This window comes from Mirounga leonina, unplaced genomic scaffold, assembly GCF_011800145.1.
Source record: "Mirounga leonina isolate KUSES-001 unplaced genomic scaffold, KU_Mleo_1.0 Mir_366, whole genome shotgun sequence".
Lineage (NCBI taxonomy): Eukaryota > Metazoa > Chordata > Mammalia > Carnivora > Phocidae > Mirounga > Mirounga leonina.
The window spans coordinates 1,643,696-1,649,809 of record NW_023270709.1 but is presented as its reverse complement, the minus strand read 5'-3'; the positions used below and the strand labels follow the sequence as shown (position 1 = coordinate 1,649,809).

General features: G+C 40.5%; 1 protein-coding gene across 6 annotated transcripts in view; it reads left to right on the top strand.

The window, feature by feature from the left end:
* DDR1 (discoidin domain receptor tyrosine kinase 1) overlaps positions 1 to 6,114 on the top strand; it is a 48,739-nt gene that overhangs the window by 23,448 nt on the left and 19,177 nt on the right. Inside the window, exon 1 of one of the 6 annotated variants that reach the window (XM_035030648.1) lies at positions 2,079 to 2,731. The exons of the other annotated variants lie outside the window; for them this stretch is intronic. The gene's annotated coding sequence lies outside the window, so the exon portion shown is untranslated. Of the gene's footprint in view, positions 1 to 2,078; positions 2,732 to 6,114 lie in introns of those variants that run through there. 6 annotated transcript variants of the gene reach the window in all.

The window sequence follows — 6,114 nt, the reverse complement described above, 5'->3', positions numbered from 1 at the left end:
TTTCTTTCTTTCTTTCTTTCTTTCTTTCTTTCTTTCTTTCTTTCTTTCTTTGTTTCTTCTTTTTCTTGTCTTTTTGTTTTTTAATTACAGTGCCTCTAACTATATCTTGGCTTCCTCAACTTCTTAATTTTGTCAGTTCATTTATGGGAACAAATCTCTCTATCAAAATCTATACTAAGAAGACCCTCCTACATTTGTGGTATGAGTATAAAATGGTTCAATTTCCAATGGAGGCAATCAAAATCACAAATTTCCTTTTACTCAGCAAGGCCCCTTCTATGAATCTTCCCTACAAACATACTCACTCACATGCAACATGACTCCTGTGCCAGGTGGTTTGTGCAAGAGTTTAGAAATAACAAATGGCCATGAGTAGGGGGCCAGTTTTTTTAAATTATGGTATTTCCATACCATGGAAACTGTGCAACTATAAAAACTATGCAAGCTCTTGATATACTGATAACAAACACTAATAAGTGAAAAAAGTGGGAAACTGAATAGTACACACACACACACACAGCATGATTCTTTTTGTTTAAAAAAACAAAAAAATGGGGGCACCTGGGTGGCTCAGTCGTTAAGCGTCTGCCTTCGGCTCAGGTCATGATCCCGGAGTTCTGGGATTGAGTCCCGCATTGGGCTCCCTGCTCAGCGGGGAGTCTACTTCTCCCTCCTTTCCCTGCTCGTGCTCTCTGTCGCTCACTCTCCCTCTCAAATTAATAAAATCTTAAAAAACAAACAAACAAAAAACTCAACCCAAAACAAAACAAGAAAAACAAAAAAAATGCGTGTGTGCGTATGTTATGATTTTGCTTCCATATGTATAGAAGGATAGAAAGAATATCAGAAAGATATAAATAACTGATTGGCAGCATTGCTGCTGGGGAAGGGAACAGGATGGCCTGGGACTTGGGTTGGAGGGAAGCTTCACTTGTAGGTACTTTCAGATCTTTTAAATTTTGAACTGTAGGAATGTATTAACTATTCAACATTAAGATGATCTAAATATAAAACTTAATACTTAAGGGGCGCCTGGGTTGCTCAGTCAGTGAAGCATCTGACTCTTGATCTCAGCTCAGGTCTTGATCTTGGGGTAGTGAGTTCAAGCCCTGCATTGGGCTCCAAACCGCCCCCCCCAAAGTTAATACTAAAAAGCCTCAGCCAAGGGATTGGGATTGATCTGTTGCAGGGCTCACATCCTACTGTTGGCCGTGACCTCCTTACACATCCTTCCATTGGCCTCTCGGACACCTTGCTCCCTCGGCTCCTTCCTGTTAGCTCAGTTCCTATGGGGGCAACTCTTCCCCTGCTCATCTTACACATGGATGCTCCTCAGGGCTCAGTCAGGGTGCCTTCTCTTAGTCATTCTACACCAGTGGTTCTCTCTCATTCCTCCCCATGGAAACTCATGGTGCCTTGCTCTCATGTGTTTGTGCAAAGTCCCTCTTTTGTTTATTTATTTATTCCATTTTCCTCCACTCCTAATTTATTTCTCTCTCCCTTGGGCAGTCATTCTAATGTGCTCTTCGTCTCTCCTCTTGCTTGAATGTGTTTTTGTAAACTGTATTGCTATTTTGTGTGCATGTACTCTTAAATAAACAGTATTAAAATAATATCATGTTATAAGTTTTTTTTACTTCTTATTTTTTCATTCAATGCTATGTTTTTAAGACCCATCAGTATTTCTATCTTAGAGAACTGAACCCTACCCTTGCATGGTTTATAAGTCGATTAAGCATCTGCCTTCAGCTCAGGTCATGATCCCAGGGTCCTGGGATGGAGCCCCACTTTATTCAATCAATAAACATTTATCACGCACTTTCTATGTGCCAGGCCCCATACTAGGTGCTGGGGATATAGTAGGTGAGCAGAAGTGGTCAGAGTTGATGGGGCAGAGAGGAAAATAGTGGGGGGGATCCCAATAGCAGACTTGACTGCTGGGGCTGGCAGGGACTCTAGATCATGGTGGGGAATTTTAACTTCATCCTAGGAGAACAAAGGGAATCACTGAAGAGTTTTAGTCAGGGGATAACATGATCAGAGGTTCATTTTGATCTTCTGTCTGCAATGTGGGGGATTGAATGTCGTGGCCCAAGGTGAAGGTCAGGGGGGGCTGGATCATTCTCAGCAAGACATGTGAATTAGAAGGGCTGATGGAGGAGATGGGATAAATCTGGGGGACACTGTCAGATTTGAGAAATATTTAGTAAGTAAAATCCATAGGACCTGGTGCTGGGTTGAATATGGGTATAAAAGAGAGGAAGAGGTACCAAGGTGGACTCTAAGAAACTGGGCTTGTCCAGGTGGACAGTGACAGGCAACTTTCTGAGAGAAGGAACACCAGAAGAGGTCTAGTTTGGGTGGCAAGGCAAGGAGGGAGGTTCTTGATGTGCAAATTATTTTTTAAAACTTCAGTAATAACAAATTATTATGTGTATATGTGTGTGTGTGAATTGTTTATTGTTGTTTGAAGCTATTAACTTTTAGGGTGGTTTGTTACACAGCGATAGAAGACTAACACAATGGATTTTCACCAAATTTGAAGATTTTGTTTGATAAAGTATGACTTAAAATATATGCTATGTGGCATACACTGTATCTAATTTAACAGACCTGTGGTCACCTCAAAGAAATGGCAGTCACCCACCAGAGCAGATTAAGTTTATGTACAAGGAGAGGCCTGGAAAGACATTCCAAGCTTACTAAGATGCTATGGACGAAGTAATCGCAGGTAAGAACCTTATATAGGAAGCTATAACTGTGAGTGTTCCAAATTGTAGTGACTAATTTGCTATCTAGCTGCTTCTCACACAGGCATCTCCATGGAACCAGGCTTCAGGTGGCATAGGAATTTATTTAATATCAATTGATAATGGGGACAAAACAAGGGTCCAGCTAGTCTCTGATATAGAAGTATCATCAACTGGCCACCTTAAGTCATAGGGCTTTGTGAAGATCAAAGGAAATAATGTGGAAAAGATGTGGGGAGCACAAAAGAACTATGCAGATGTATCAAGGATTATATATCAGTCAGTTTTGTTATGGTGACAAAAACCCCACACTCTTAAGGGCTCATAGCATCCAAGGTTTACCCTTTGCTCATGCTGTATATTACAGGTTGGCTGTGGCTCTTCCCATGTCACACCAGGACCCAGGTGGAGTCATGGAGAACCACACACTGGCTTTCAAAGCTACTTACTGGAAGTAACATATCACTTCTGCTCACATTTCATTGAGTAGAGCAGGTGATGGCCAAACTTGGCATTAAGAGGTGAGAAAGTGTAGTCCTCCCATATTTTTGCTTGTTCTATTGTCCTTTCTTCCTTCCTAATGTTCCAAGAGTCCTTCTTTTATTATCTCCTTTCTACTGTAGTTTAGGGTCAGAATGATGATGACAAATTCTCTTAGTTCTTCTAAGAATGTCTTGATTTCCCCTTCATTCCTGAAGGGTATTTTTCATGGATGTAGGATTCTGAGCTGACAGTTCTTTTCCTTCAGCATTCGAAAAATATTGTGCCACTTTCTTCTGGTTTCCATGGTTTCTGTCATTTGAATTGTTTTTCTCCTATAGGGAATGTGTCATCTCTTGCCGCTTTCAAAATTTTTTGTCTTTGGTTTTCAGGTGTTTCATTATAATGTGTCTTGATGTAGATTTCTTTTTTTTTTTTTAAGATTTATTTATTTATTTATTTGACAGAGAGAGAGACAGCGAGAGAGGGAACACAAGTAGGGGGAGGGGGAGAGGGAGAAGCAGGCTCTCTGTGGAGCAAGGAGCCCAATGTGGGGCTCGATCCCAGGACCCCGGGATCATGACCTGAGCTGAAGGCAGACGCTTAACGACTGAGCCACCCAGGCACCCCGATGTAGATTTCTTTGAGTCTATTCTGTTCATGGTTCACTCAGCCTCTTAAACCTGCAAGTTTATGTATTTTGCCAAATATAGGAAAATTTCAGCCATTATCTCTTCAAATTCTTCTTTATTTTTATTTTTTTTTGTTTTAAAAAATTTTATTTATTTGACAGAGAGAGAGAGAGAACTATGAATTTTTATGCTTCAATACTTGAGCAGTTATTAAGCCTTAGAAAGAAAACAAAGTAGAAATAAAAACACATGAGAGAACTGGAGGGAGAAGCAGCCTCCCCACTGAGCAGGGAGCCCAATGTGGGGCTCCATCCCAGGACCCTGGGATCATGACCTGAGCTGAAGGCAGATGCTTAACTGACTGAGCCACCCAGGTGCCCCTCAAATTCTTTTTTAGTTCCACTCTGATTTTCTACTCCTGCTGAGACCCCAATGACACAAAATTAGATCTTTTGTTATAATCACAGAGGTTCTTTCTGTTCTGCTATTGAGCCCATCCAATGAAATTTTAATTTTGATTATGGTATTTTTTGATTCTAAAAAAAGAACCCTGTAGTGGGGGCTCTTTACTATTGGGCAGGGATGAAAGTCTGGGATCTTCATTGAGTCTTCTCCAATGCCACTCCAAAAAAGGAGAGGAGGCACTCAGGGTATCAGAGCACCAGGTCTCAGAGGAAGTCTAGGCTCCTCACTCAGCCTTTGCTGATTGAAGTGGAGAGGGAGCTGCATTTTTCCCCTGGTGTCTGGCTGGGATAGGACATTATTTTTTTATTTTTCAGTTTCAGAGGTAGAATTTAGTGATTCATCAGTTGCATATAACACCCAGTGCTCATTACATCACCTGCCCTCCTTAATGCCCATCACCCAGTTACCCCATCCTCCCACCCACCTCCCTCTAGCAACCCTCAGTTTGTTTCTTAGAGTTAAGAGTCTCTTATGGTTTGTCTTCTCTCTATTTTTATCTTATTTTATTTTCCCTTTCCTTCCCCTATGTTCATCTGTTTTGTTTCCTAAATTCTGCATATGTGTGAAGTCATATGGTATTTGTCTTTCTCTGACTGACTTATTTCGCTTAGCGTAATACCCTCTAATTCCATCCACGTCGTTGCAAATGGCAAGATTTCGTGGGGTTTTTTTGATGGCTGCATACTATTCCATTGTATATATATATACACCATATCTTCTTTATCCATTCATCTATTGATGGACATCTTGGTTCTTTTCATACTTTGGCTATTGTGGACATTGCTGCTATAAACATTGGGGTGCATGTACCCCTTCGGATCACTACATTTGTATCTTTGGGGTAAATACTGTAGCCTTGCACTGGATCTTGAAGGTGAGGAAATTTCTGGTCCTTAACAGGAATTTGATCACTACAGGTTGCCTTTGGAGGTTCCCAAAGGCCCAGGCTTAGTTCAGCCCTGCTTTAAAACTTGAGTAATGTATGAACCCTTTTGGAAGAACTACAATTCTCATGGACTTGATTTAAATTATTTTTATAATTTAAATGTGTGCAAACCCAGCTAACCATGAATTTTTATGCTTCAATACTTGAGCAGTTATAAAGCTGTAGAAACAAAAGAAAGTAGAAATAAAAACACATAAAAGTAAAAAGGTAATTTAAGCTAACTAACCTGATGTGACGAATAGCTGTTTTTCTGAAATGAAGTTGCTGCTGGCAAGATGAACACATACTGCCTAATACAGGTACTCGTGAAATTGACACAGTATCCGGTGTGTGCCCGGTGATGACTCAGTTCTCCCCATACTTGTGTCTATTCAAATTGCTAAGAAATCGTTGTCAGTACATGTTCCCTGGGCTTTACTTGGTACAAATGCAACCCAGACAATTACAGAAGTGCTAACTTGACCATAAGAAGGAAAACACAAACATGAACAAACACAGGTACTCACATACAGGGCTGGGATCAGTTATTTATGATCCAGAAAATGCTTATGATACTTTTTAAAAATTACCAATGAAACAAAAACATGGAATTTAATCATTTTCATGGGGCATCATGGGTTCTCAGGAGTCCAGGGACCTCGGTTTGAGAAATGCTACCTTAGTACTGACCTTGACTTCTGGTGTGACCTTGAGCAAATCTTTTGCCATTGTTGGATCTCTGTACATTCTTCGTACACAAACAAGAATGATTTGGGCCACCAGTATTCTTGGGAGATGAAGGCAGTTAAGAGTATTTTTGAGGACTAAAAGGAAGGGATAAGGCTTTTTACAGACTCTAGAT